This window comes from Mytilus galloprovincialis, chromosome 5, assembly GCF_965363235.1.
Source record: "Mytilus galloprovincialis chromosome 5, xbMytGall1.hap1.1, whole genome shotgun sequence".
Taxonomy (NCBI): Eukaryota; Metazoa; Mollusca; class Bivalvia; order Mytilida; family Mytilidae; genus Mytilus; species Mytilus galloprovincialis.
In genome coordinates, this window is record NC_134842.1 from 85,166,796 (window position 1) to 85,181,742 (window position 14,947).

General features: G+C 32.4%; 1 long non-coding RNA gene across 1 annotated transcript; it reads right to left on the reverse strand.

Moving 5' to 3' along the window:
• Positions 1-996: 996 nt before the first annotated feature.
• On the reverse strand, positions 997-13,671 carry LOC143074792 (uncharacterized). The gene is made up of 3 exons (XR_012978088.1): positions 13,390-13,671; positions 5,229-5,282; positions 997-1,074 (listed from the first exon to the last, which is right to left on the reverse strand). It is a non-coding gene; the product is annotated as an uncharacterized LOC143074792 (long non-coding RNA).
• Positions 13,672-14,947: the final 1,276 nt, after the last annotated feature.

A 14,947-nucleotide genomic window follows, 5' to 3' on the forward strand; every position in this document is an offset into this window, starting at 1 on the left:
GTATAATCAAACATGTCAAAGTATATGTACTGTCAGAATCCATATGATAACCCATATTCACTTGGTGTCTACATATGTTTATGCAATGTGTTGTCAGAATCCATGCACTTAAGATCATTTATAATTTGGAACTGTATGCTTCAGTGCTCGCAAAATCCGATAAAAAAATCCAAGATCAAAAGGACTTACTTTACCTACCTGTCTCAATGATGAATACATATACATGATATAATCGAGTGTGTAAAAAAACACTGCAAATGCTGAAGAAAAATATTGATGTAAAAATAATGGAAATATATAAACTGATCAGCTAATGATTGTACATGTACATGATGTATACATGTAAACAATTACTAGTAAATTGAAATTAACAATGTTAATAAATGATTTATAAATTTGATCTTATAGACATAATTTATGAGGAATAAAAACCAAAAATGTTTCAAAAAATTACTTTTTAAAAAGCTGTTTTAATTTAATTATTTTGCTGCCTGTAGTGACTTTTTTGTAAACGTGATTCATGATATATATGCAATGTGCAATATATGCAGTAATCGTTAATACGGAATGTAGCTAATAAGATTTGGAAAATTTGGAAATCATACATTTGTGATATCAAGAGGCAGTTGTGGTAAATGCACACGCCTTTGCTTCATCTTTTACCTCTGACCTAAATGGCCACTTAATTATTTTGCATCATTTGGCATTTTTTGTCCGTACATACGTTCTCAGTTTCTTTTTGGTTTCAAAAGTTATATTTTCTGGGTATAAGGAGGAATAAAATATGTTTTTTTTCAATGAGACAGCAATCTAACAAAACAACCAAAACAATTATATATTGTCTGAAAAAACTTGTGTCTCACTAACTGATAACCTTTTTAACTATGGTAAATTCTGAAATTATCGTGATACTGCATTTACAATTGAATTTTTATCAGATGGTCTAATGGAAAACAATGAAATACCACACAGCATGATATTTTTACTTTCACTTACCTTGATTAGACAAATTCAGCTGTTGGTGCACTGTAGGTCTGATAGGATACCGTTTGTTCCATTGTTCATTATATGGTACTAAAGCAATGAATTAAAATTTGTTTAGTTGTTGAAACGTACTCGGTCATATCAAAATAAGTTACTAAATACCACAAAAGCGTCTTCAAGAAAATTGTCTGAACAAAATAATGATTTCAGATCTGTTGAAATTGTTGCAAGTACAGTTTAACGTATAGATATGTTGGCAATCAATCTGCATACATCATCAAATATAGCGTACTCGTTTTGACCAAATGTGTCGGTAATTACTTATAAAACCCACACAAACAACCAGATGCCCAGCTGTGGCAAAGACTTTTGACTGTCAGAAGAAGATAAAGGTGAGCATATGATTATGATTAACTCCAGTCACATTCGAAAATTACAATATTCTGTGATTATTTAATGTTGTGTGAAACAGAGCAAGTTCTGGAAAAAAAATCATTTGACTAAAAGATCTGAGCCATTTGTAATACACTCTTTGAGCCAACCTCTTTACATTGTTTTTGTCATATACATAGAAGATTCGTTCTGTTTTCAATCAAAGAATTGCATGTTCAATCCATAAAATTTCTTCAATAACAAAATTACATATTTATTGCAATGTTTGGTTTAAACAGTATTCGCCAGGAGACTAAGCTTATCCTGATATTCCTTGTTACATTTTACTAACTACTATTGGTTCTTATCAGTTGTAAAATTCATAACATACACATATATTCAATATTAACACTTATTGTTAAAATATTTTTTAATGATAACTAAGATGTCGTTTTGAATTTGTCACAAGTGCTCTTCTACTGAATTCATCTGTATGAATCATAAAAGATATTGACAGTGTGTGTCTTCTGATTAGATATGAAATATACAGTTGTTAAAAATAAGACAAAAAACTCATCGACAGATAGTTAATATCCAAAAACTAAATGCTTTGGTTTTATCTTCAAAGTTATTTTACTCATTTTTTAAACTGTATATATTGCAATACACTTGTTTTCTTAGTATGAACACAATATTAATAATTGGTTGTAATATTCTACCTGAGTGCAAACATACAAAGCATTCAATATAATCATTAACAATGAATGCAACTAAATATAAATTGGATCAACAAATGTTCGATTACTACAATATTAACAAAAATGAAACAACACCTACACATTGTAACTTATAATCGCGGTTAGAGGTGGCGTGAATAAATTGTGGATATTAAAAAAATTCCGAAGATCGTTTAGAGTACATACTATAAAAGACTCTTTCATCTTATAATAGTATTAAAACATTTGACTTTTCTACACTTTAGACTAGTATTCCCCATTCCAAACTAAAAGACATATTGAAAGAGTTGGTATTGCTTTGTTTCATAAAATAAAATGGCCAACGTAGTTAAAAGTATCTTGTCTTAGGAAATAATACCTACTTTGTAAAGAATCACTCTGATTCAATCAAAAAAATCTCTGAAACTGACTTTATACAGATGCTTGATTTCTTGATTGACAAAATTTTTGTAACGTTTTGAGGACGAGTTTTTCAACCAACCAGCGGCATTCAAATGGGAACCAATGCTGCCTCTCTACTTGCCGACTTGTTCCTTTATTATTATGAGGCATACGTTAAACAGGAAGAGAGATGAAAAGTTAGCAATATTCTTTAACTTTGCTTTCCGCTATATAGATGATGGTATCTCACTAAATAATTTAAAGTTTCGTGACAATGTTGAACGCATCTATCCCATCGAACTAGAGATAAAAGATACAACAGATTCATCCAAGTCTGCTTCATATTTTGACATAGATTTAGAAGGACAATCATAAAAGAGATGATGTCAGCTCCCCAATTGTGAACTTTCCGTTTCAATGAAGCAACATTCCAACAGCGCCTGCATATGGAGTATATATATCCCAACTGATACGATATTTCTGGGCTTGTATTTTCTACCATAGTTTCTTTGATAAAGGGGTTGCTGCTCACAAGGAAGCTTTTAAACCAAGAGTTCAACATAATTAAGTTGAAGTCATCCCTTCGTACATTTTACTTACGCAATCACGAGTTGGTTGACTCTTACAGAATATCCGTTTCACAGATGATACATATCGTAACTACAATCTCGATCCCTTTTCTCGATTGTGACCTACCAAATTAGACCATTTACCGAGTTTGTAATAGCATGAGCAACTCGACGGGTGTTGCTCATGTTATTGTGTGCTAACGTATAGCGGGTGATTTTTGCGTTTGTAAAATTTCGCAATTAACCTTGAAAAAGGTATACGAAATATTTTGGCGGATTCAAACTTTCTTCAATACCTTTGCATGTACACTTTTAAATTGGCGGAATTTATTTTGGCGATATTTTTCTATACGCAAAAATGAGCGAAAATGTACTCCCCGCGAAAAAAAAACGCTTTATGGTAGTATTTGTCTCTTTGTCTTTTTTTAGCAATGGTGTTGTAAGTTATTGTTGATTCAGGTCTGAATTTTTATTGCAATTATTGTCTCCACTACGCATCGCCAATAAAACTGATTTGCGAGAGCCAGCTCTTCAACTACAGCACTCGTATTCCTTAATTTAGATTATATAGGAACCTTTTCCATATAAATTTGTTTCACTTAATATTAACTTTGCTCTCTTAAGAATTTTCTACTTTAAGATGGTTGACCAATCGTTTGGTATAGATTCCTTTTCAATGGAAGAATACCGCTGTTCTTATAAATCGATTGAGAGAAACAAATCCGCAAAACAAACTAAAACTATTGAAAACACAACAACTGTAAAAAGAAAACGAAAAAACAACAGGAACACTAAAGTGCAACAAAAATAAACCCCATCATACATAGAAACGGAATATTTGATTACATCTAACATATTTCTGACTTGGCACATGATAATCCTTTAAACAAAAGGTTAGTTGAACCAGGTGGTTTTGATGGCAATTCTGAAAATTATCGCTAAAAGACAATACTGCGAGACAGAAATACTGCATAACCACTTGCATGAACACTTATCACAAAGATACGCAGAAACAAGTAATATAATAGTCTAGAAAATATGCAAACAGCAGAACAACAACGAACTCCTTCCATTCACGGCACACCGTAAAGGAAAGCACAAACCCTGGTACACTCATGTAAATCAAATAATTTTATCATCACCAAAATCAAACGTTTTTCGCATCTCCGAATGGCTGACTCAGTTTTGGAACACAATGACTACAAAATGTTGTACTACCATGTCCTCTTTTTTCAAAACAATGAATCATAAACAAAGGACGAGGTACAATAAGATATTGCAACTAGCCCCCTATTTTCATTGCAATTATAATTTATAATATCCAAGACATATGGCTATTTCTATAAAGGATAGTGTCTCATCTTATAAAAAAAAATTCTTTGTGTGAAAATTTTGAAATACCCCTTTCTTTCTCTTGAAAACGAAAATTTTAAGAAAATCAGCTGTGTTTGCGTCCGTTTGAACAATTTTTAACTATGAACGGCCGCTAGTACCACGAAGATATATCAATGTGTTGTTTGTTGAAAGGAAACAGATTACTATTTTAGATATATTTGTGGTACTCGTGTCCGCTCATGTTCAAAATTCAATAATTCTACCCTGAGTGACAATTTCATGTTTTTACGGATACGTCGATAATATGTGAAGCAAGGACCGGAACGAACTTGTATTTCCGAATCTGCTCGAGTACCTTATTTTTACTCAGATGATCTTAATTGAGTTACAAAACTTCAACGGGAAGAAAAAAGGCTTTTTCGTTCCCGATCATGTTTATGTTGTTATTTTTTAAGTCGGGGAAAGTAAAGGAACATGTTATTTTCCAACATTTTTTTTTAAGTGACACTGTCCGTGTTGTAAAAAAACAACCAGCAAACTCTACATTTAACAAAATTAAATGAATGTGAATCTATCAAATTATAATCCTTTTCATCCGTGTACATACGGTTGGGATCCCGCTAACCTTTTAAACCCCGCCACATTCTCTATGTATGTGCCTGTCCCAAGTCAGGAGCCTGTAATTTAGTGGCGGAAATCGACTAAAAAAAATACAAGTATTCAAACATAACAAGGTAAAATAACGACAATGAATCACGAACCTGACAAAAAAAATGGTTAGATTTTTTGATGGAGTTTTAATTGAAAAGGAATAATATACAACACACCATGACACTTTACTTTCACTTACCAACAATAGGTTTATTCAGCTTCTGGTGAACTGCAGGTATCGTAGGATATGGTACTAAAACATTGAATTAGATTCTACAGTTATGAGATTAAATTAAACAAATTCTGCTCTCAAACGGATCTTTTAATATGAACAGCTCTTACAAGAATGAATAATAAATTATTATGTTATTTTCTTGTGTGGAACAGGAAAGTGTGAGTATGTTATGTACTTCAATTGCCATTAAAAGGCAAATTTTATTAACCTATTTTACATTTTGTATGTCATTCTTATTTTAAATGCATTTGTTTTTATCAACATAATAAAATCTTTATTTGGATTTCTTGGTTGCTACAATATCATCTAAGAGTCCGCGCTCATCCTGATGTTCCTAAAATCCACTAATTACTCATGTCAGTTATTAGTTGTAAAAATCATTGTATGCATGTTTAATGCTAACACCACATTGTTGTATGAAAGCGCCAAAAGATGTTAACTGCAAGTGGCGGGAAAATTAAACTTTTTTTTACTAATAGTCCATTTTCTTACATATAATACCGATTTTTGACTCCTAAGTTATAATATTTAGACAAGTTACGTGTAATAAGATATTCTGGTCCCGGTTCTAGTAATAGCAACAAGATAAGGTAAAAGTATAAAAAAAAATTAGGGAGTGGTAACTGTTTTACGTGTTCCATGAAACATTACAAAATAATTGCACCGATTTTAAGTTTGACTTTACTTCTTGTAGTTGCCCTCACTTGAACTAATACCAGACATTCCCTACTATAGAGAAGGTAACCTGTCTAAAAATCATATACTCTAGTCAAAATTCGGTAATACGAAAAGAGATAATGCAAATTAATTTGTCACTACTTATAAATTAAAGAAAGTTTGTCATTATTTTTGGTGATCAACTTCATTATATGAGCTTGGGATACAAATAAACATTACTCAAGAAAAATATTTAATTCGTCGGTGTTACATCGTCTGCCGTGTTTCTTATATTTACTGCATGGTTTATGAACAATTTTACGACAGAGAGCACACATGCATATGCACTGATCAAAGAACATGTATTTTACTGGGAAACATGTTACATGTATCAATTAAAAGTGTCATGTTGACCTGGAATGTTAATTTGGCCGGCACAATCCGGCAAGAATCTTGTTTTACGATGCGATAAAGGACATTGCATTTTCACACGATAAATACAATATTAAATATTTTTCTTGTATCTCTTGTTGTATTCATGTTTAACTGTTTTGCCTTTGAAATTTCTATAACGTATGCCGTATAAAGTCTACAAAAAATAAACGCAGCAAAATAAAATTATCGAAATTTATTCCATGCATTAAAATTCTCTGGTGGCGTATGTTATCAAGACAAACTTCTTCGTTGAATGAATTGTGAAAATCATCACGAAATAGACAATGGTTTTGAAATTTCTCTGCAGTATTCTTTTATGTGTCCTGGTTAAATCATGTGTGATCCCTCACTCAGGAGGATAAACTCAAGGATTAACCACGGATAAGGATTAGCCATAATCCGATAGATGCGTTAACAAATCACGTCATTAGATTAATTACGTCATTAACGTGTAGTGCACTTTTTGCGTACTTTTTAAGTTTTTGATTTTTTTTTTTGCGCTTTTTCTAATCCGTTCTTTGTAAAGGTATTTGAATAACTTCTATCTTCTATATTCTATGTATGTAAAATTTTATTTTCATTATATTCTTTGCAAAGAAAACGCTTAAAAACTTTAGGCAGTTTATGAAAGTAAGCCTAGAATACTGTTACATAACGTAACGGTACCCAAATTGCACATAATTAGCAAAAATAGCAGTGGAAATCTTACAAGATTTCCTAGAGACTAAACAAGTTGTATTTTTATGATCCGATAGTATGCACGTCTTTCAACATAGGTAAATATATTAAGATATCCACAAAACGTTTACAGTATTTATCAACAGATGAAGTGTTTACTGAAAAAGCAAAATGTACTGAAACGTCGGCATGCGACGTCATCAAAACGTCATCTTTTTAGAATTAGCAAATACAATATGTTTCAAGTCTCAATTTCTTAAAAAAAAAGAAAAGTAAGCATGGACAAATATCCAAGAATATTCAGAATATTTGAAAAAAAATAAACAAAAGCTCTGTTATTCGACTTTTGACGATGCAAATTTAAGCATGGATGCAATTTGGGTACTTCTCATTACAGAATCATTGATGATTTGGAGGTTAGTTAAGACCAATTTTTCTATGATTCCATATGAATTGAAAATCAGATTGGTGTTCCTATATAATAAAGAAGGATACGGATACAAAATAAACACAAAATGGAAATGTTTGTCTTGATCATAAAACAACGTAGTTGAAAAAACTGTAAAAATAGGTGCAATTTGGGTACCGTCACGTTAAGTATATACTAAATGGCCTACTGCAAAAGCGTCTGGAAAAAATAGTGGATTAGAGACTCTATAGTTCTAAATATTATATATATATTTATAAATGCATCCTTACATAATTTTATTTTCATAAATTTCATAAAAAAAGCTCCCCTTTCTTATCTTTAATCTTGGTAAAAAGAACGCGCGAATGTTTCAAGACGGAGGAATTAAATTTATCACATAAACGGTGACGTCATAGTACATTACGAAGTTCATAACATCATTTCAATCGGCCGATGAATCGGCCCTTTGGCACTGAAAGGACTATGACTTTGGGGCGATCATCGGCCCTGAGGCACATAACTCGTTAATATTTGTTTATTTTATATATGTATTTAGAAAATGACTGATAAAGTTAAAATAAAAAGATCGAGTATGATTGCAAACGAGACAACTATCCACAAGAAAATAATGACAGATGAAAGCAAAAATATGTCACCCATGTCACCATACAGCTCTCGGCAATGAGAAAATCTTTACCGAACAGTACTCTCTAAATGGTCCCGAAACAAAACAATTCAAACGAGAAAACTAGTCATCCTGTTGCTGTAGGTTGAATTTCTGTAAATATTGACAATGCAATTTCCCATAGGAACTTATTTTACGGCTAAAACTGTACCACTTTTACTATGAAAAAAATCTTATCCTAGAATTGAAAGTTCATATGCACCACAATTTTTTTCAAAGGTCAAAATATAGGGCTTTGCGGCGTGTTTTCAACGTTTAAATGCCATGAACTTCGCTTGAACTAACACTAATTTTTGTAACTACCCCTACCTCGAATAAAAGGTTACCACAGATTTCAATGTAAAAATATGCACATGTTCATTTACTTGTAACCTTCCCAAGTTAGTCTCTGTGAGATGGAACACACAGAGCATAACTGGAACCAGTATGTAAACAAAATTAATTTTCTATGAATATTCAAGATCTCCCCTAAAGAGAAGTGTTTTGAGAAACAGTTGTATTTTCAAAGTGCAACCTATACAGACATTTATTCAAATAAAAAACTCTCTAAAATAAGTTTTTCTCACATTAGTACTCATTTATCAGAATTATAGTCTTAAAGAAATCACTGCGTGTACTCTAAGAAAACGCTTAAAAACTATAGGCAATTTATGAAAGTAAGCCTAGAATACTGTTACATAACGTAACGGTACCCAAATTGCACATAATTAGCAAAAATAGCAGTGGAAATCTTACAAGATTTCCTAGAGACTAAACAAGTTGTATTTTTATGATCCGATAGTATGCACGTCTTTCAACATAGGTAAATATATTAAGATATCCACAAAACGTTTACAGTATTTATCAACAGATGAAGTGTTTACTGAAAAAGCAAAATGTACTGAAACGTCGGCATGCGACGTCATCAAAACGTCATCTTTTTAGAATTAGTAAATACAATATGTTTCAAGTCTCAATTTCTTAAAAAAAAAGAAGAGTAAGCATGGACAAATATCCAAGAATATTCAGAATATTTGAAAAAAAATAAACAAAAGCTCTGTTATTCGACTTTTGACGATGCAAATTTAAGCATGGATGCAATTTGGGTACTTCTCATTACAGAATCATTGATGATTTGGAGGTTAGTTAAGACCAATTTTTCTATGATTCCATATGAATTGAAAATCAGATTGGTGTTCCTATATAATAAAGAAGGATACGGATACAAAATAAACACAAAATGGAAATGTTTGTCTTGATCATAAAACAACGTAGTTGAAAAAACTGTAAAAATAGGTGCAATTTGGGTACCGTCACGTTAAGTATATACTAAATGGCCTACTGCAAAAGCGTCTGGAAAAAATAGTGGATTTGAGACTCTATAGTTCTAAATATTATATATATATTTATAAATGCATCCTTACATAATTTTATTTTCATAAATTTCATAAAAAAAAGCTCCCCTTTCTTATCTTTAATCTTGGTAAAAAGAACGCGCGAATGTTTCAAGACGGAGGAATTAAATTTATCACATAAACGGTGACGTCATAGTACATTACGAAGTTCATAACATCATTTCAATCGGCCGATGAATCGGCCCTTTGGCACTGAAAGGACTATGACTTTGGGGCGATCATCGGCCCTGAGGCACATAACTCGTTAATATTTGTTTATTTTATATATGTATTTAGAAAATGACTGATAAAGTTAAAATAAAAAGATCGAGTATGATTGCAAACGAGACAACTATCCACAAGAAAATAATGACAGATGAAAGCAACAATATGTCACCCATGTCACCATACAGCTCTCGGCAATGAGAAAATCTTTACCGAACAGTACTCTCTAAATGGTCCCGAAACAAAACAATTCAAACGAGAAAACTAGTCATCCTGTTGCTGTAGGTTGAATTTCTGTAAATATTGACAATGCAATTTCCCATAGGAACTTATTTTACGGCTAAAACTGTACCACTTTTACTATGAAAAAAATCTTATCCTAGAATTGAAAGTTCATATGCACCACAATTTTTTTCAAAGGTCAAAATATAGGGCTTTGCGGCGTGTTTTCAACGTTTAAATGCCATGAACTTCGCTTGAACTAACACTAATTTTTGTAACTACCCCTACCTCGAATAAAAGGTTACCACAGATTTCAATGTAAAAATATGCCCATGTTCATTTACTTGTAACCTTCCCAAGTTAGTCTCTGTGAGATGGAACACACAGAGCATAACTGGGAACCAGTATGTAAACAAAATTAATTTTCTATGAATATTCAAGATCTCCCCTAAAGAGAAGTGTTTTGAGAAACAGTTGTATTTTCAAAGTGCAACCTATACAGACATTTATTCAAATAGAAAACTCTCTAAAATAAGTTTTTCTCACATTAGTACTCATTTATCAGAATTATAGTCTTAAAGAAATCACTGCGTGTACTCTAAGTTTTTCATTACTATACATTTATATACCCTCCACTGATTCATTTTTTAAAGAATTTGAAAACAAGACTTTAATTATTGCCAGCTTACCCTATTTGCATATTTCCTGATAGAAAATGCCTAGAACCTGTTTAAAACTGTTTTGATAACATATTGAAAGCATATCAGAATACTATAAATGTAATGTTTAGCAGTCAATCATTACAACATTCAAGATTATATAAAGTATTCAATCCAGCCTCTGTCTCCAGTCCACATCTTACTGTATGTCTATTTGTCAATTAAAGAACACATTTTCTGCCTCAAATGGTCAATTTAGAATTCTTGTCACAACAGTAACATCTGTAACCATATATCTGACACAATTTAGTTAATATATGTAGGACTCTAAAGTGCGATGGGGACGCTAAAGTACGATGGTACGCTAAAGTGCGATGGTCTACGCTAAAGTGTGATGCCTGCACACGCTAAAGTGCAATGGTCCACGAAAGTAAAGACGTAAAAAACGTAAGTATGGATTATGACGTGAACAGTTTTTTATACAAACAGATAAATGAACATGCCGAAAGACAGATGTAGAATATTTGATTAACAACTTTAAACAAATGTCCATGACTTATTCAATTTAAACATAACCGTGCTTTGTCGGCTGAGGCAAATATGTTTTTATTTCGGGTGCTGGAAGTAGGTCTTGTGTCCTGTAGTCCACTATCTTACTATACAGATACAAAAGTATACGCATAAGTATCCTTTATCCTGTTTCTATTAGAAGGTGACGGATGCATTGAAAGAATTCTTTATGTTGCAGTTTACCTTCCTGTCCCCGTTAACATATTGTCCATTTTGAAAATTAAAGTCGGTAAAATAAAGGTACGTGTTTTCATGCGTAAATCATAAATTGTCTACTAAAAAAAATAGTTTGTACATTGTAGGAAAATACAACCTGTATTTGTACTCGCTGCGAAAAAAAAGAAAGCTCGGAAAACATTGCATTTCTCTCTCATTTAAATTAAGAATGTTTTAAACAAATAAATGTTTCACCAGAAAGGATTTGTATTGTAATTTACAATGACGACTTTCAGGGCAGTGATAGACTGTGTGAACGGCAAGCTGCATCAATTATCCAAATATTTGATACGCCCGAATTTAATTTTATCATATACAGGATAAAATTATATAGAGTGTTGTCATACCTTAACTACCATTTAATTTAATTTAGAAACAATCACTTAAGCCTACCGGTAATTATAAAGCCTATCACATATGTTATAAAACCTTATCTAATTAGCTTTTGAAAAAAAGACTATTTATTATACATCCGTGATCTTTAAAGTGTTTAGCCCTTTAACACTATCGCACTTATGATATATTTGTGAGTGACTCAATCAGACCCCAGTCAGTTTTTTGTACTCATTTTCGATCGTGTCCATACGATATCAGTTTAATAGAAATTTGACAAGAATAGTACACTTGAAAAATCTAATTAACCATAAGGACCGGAAGGACAGACAGACAGAGGAATGAACGTGCGATATTTTATGTACCCCGCAATGCGTCTCGCTGTGGTGAAAAAAATATATAGTTATAATTTCCAATGAAATTACGCATAGGTAATATGTCCAGTCCTATCGCTTATAATTCAACCGTTTTTGCCAAATCAATAATTGAAATAATTATTGTATAGTTTCTCTGTCTGGACTAAAGCATCCTTTAGCATATTGAAGATTCTCCTTTATAATATTTTGTTTTGTTTTCTGACAACAACAAGAAAGATGTAACTCTCCACAAGAGACAAACATGACACAAAAATTAACAACTATAGGTCAACGTACGGTCTTCAACAATGAGAAAAGCCTATACCGCATAGTCAGCTATAAAACCTGTGAATTTTAAAACTGTTTAGGGCCTCCGAATCGCGGGCATTTACAGCTTGTAAACTGTTGTAGGATAAATTTTTGTAAAAAAAATTCAGAAAAGGTACCAAAAGCCCTCTCCCTATTTTCAAAAGTCCGTTATTTTTTTTCCTTTCTGTTAAATTCCATTATTTTCGCGTTACTGAATTCAGACCACAATTATTCTTCCCCTTTGCTTCAATGCATTTTTTTGGTAAAAGTCAAGTTAAATAAAAAAAAATTGCACTGCTTCGAACACACGACAAAGTTAACTGCTTATAGACCATAATTATTCTAATAAAATATACTTCATGGACAATCAGTGCTTTTTTTCATTTGAGACGGCCCCTGTTAAAATGCCAATAGTAGGATTTGAATCTTGAATAAATGACTATGGCTAATTTCTACCCTACTTCCATTTTGGCCAAATCACTCTCTTCACTTTCAACAATATTTTTGTCCACATGTTTTACTTATTTCAATATATATGCAACTTATATAAACATTTCTAGGAGAACAGTAGACCAAATACTTAGGACGCATGACCCCATTTAATAATTGGGAGCTATATTCCAAGACCACAAAGGAAATTAGTTGTGGTCTGAAGCCTTCTGTATACTATGAAGTTACGTATATTCCAAGTTTCTATATGTTATAGTAGTATAATCATAGTATAGATGTAGATAAACGCAAAAATAATTGTCCTCTTTCCGAGTACAATAAAAATTATGTGAAAGTTTAAAACCGGAAGTCATATCTATCATTAAAAGTTGGTCTGATCACGGAAACAATATATGGACGCCTTGTTTTCGTTTTGGATGACACATGCGACTATGCATGGTACCTATTGGACACAGAGGCATGATGAATAATTTATTGTGGAAGGAGGAGAAGCGACACACAAGATGAAGTCTTCTCGTAGTATAATATAGATAAATTATCATCCTTACCTGGTGGAGCAATATGCTGTTTATTTTTGTAGATCCCACATGTGCAGATATACGGTAATTTTAGGTCCAGGTTATTAACATTGAAAATTTCTAAGTTAAAACTCATATCAATGTGATTTATTGCCATCTTATATTTGGTGCTATTCAGACATCTACCATTGGAGCACAAATGCATACACAATTCTCCAACATACCATGATTTTATATCATATTTTGTGCAGCTGTCACTATAGAAACATGTCAGTAGTATAGATTTGCTCAACACTATAGTTGTAGTACTAAGTTTCCATGTTACTGAAAAAAAAATACCGTGTATGCTACAAAGATAAGAGTTATTGAAATTCAGCAATATGTGCGTTACTTGAATTTAAATGGTTAAGAAAAACCTGCTGTTACCGTCGTTATCCATATCTATTCAGTCTTACGGTTTGTGCGTTCATTTCGAACATGCATGGTATCATAATCTAAAGCCTACACCAAACTAGTTCTAAAACATCTGATATACATGATATAGTACATAACGTTGTGTGTGTGTGGTAAGGAAACGTATCTTTGGCGGGACAATGTATATAATAGGACCCTTAATAGTTCTTAAATAGTTCTCGATACGTACATATCTCTTTTGTCGCATCTTATCGAGTTTGTAGTATGAACTGCACAAATGAGCCTTCACACTGTACGAAAACCGAGTAACGATCTGCAGCACTTTCTAGACCATGAAACTACTTCATAAGGACTGACATAGTCTTTAAGAGCGTATTAGTAACGTACGTGAGTCGGCATTGCACGTTGAAGATCATAGTAAAGTTATGCCAATTTTTAACACGCTAAAAATTTACGTAGTTAGATTGTGGTATTAAATCGTCGTTGTGACATTGTATAAAGCTAATTGAAGGAGCATATTTGCAGAAGTTTCATTAGTTTCATAGTATTAGACATTTAGGGCCCTAGTGACACGACTGATTACGCTAGCCTTACGGTCGAACAATGATCGTTTCTCACTTGTGTTATGACGGCTACGCGCACACTATGGTATAATTACGACAATCATGACCATGCTGTAAACCTTATTGTATGGTGTTATTCTAAGACATGAGCAATGGATCTTGTCACACGCGATTACATCTTTGACACTGCACAAGATGTGCGTTTTGACTAACAATATCATATATGCATGTCATCGATGACCAAGACGAATATTTGCTAAATCATGTACAATCAGATTTGTGTTCACAAAAAAACAAAAACATGCCAAACAAGATATTTAGCAACAGTAGCTGAAAAATTTACCTCCCAACACAAAATAAGGTAAAATGAGACAAATGTAGAATTAGACCAGATAACGGTGCTATACTTACAATAGCTGGAATGAGATCAAGTTGTTTTACCTTTTTTCCATTTTATTCATTGTTAAATGTATGTATGACTAGTATAAATTTAATCCAGCCAAATCAATGATAACATGATTGTGCGATCTCACACTTTATTGAAGAGTACAATGTCAAATTATCAGATAGCAATTCCAAGTCGGAATACATAATTTAAAATAAAAAGAACA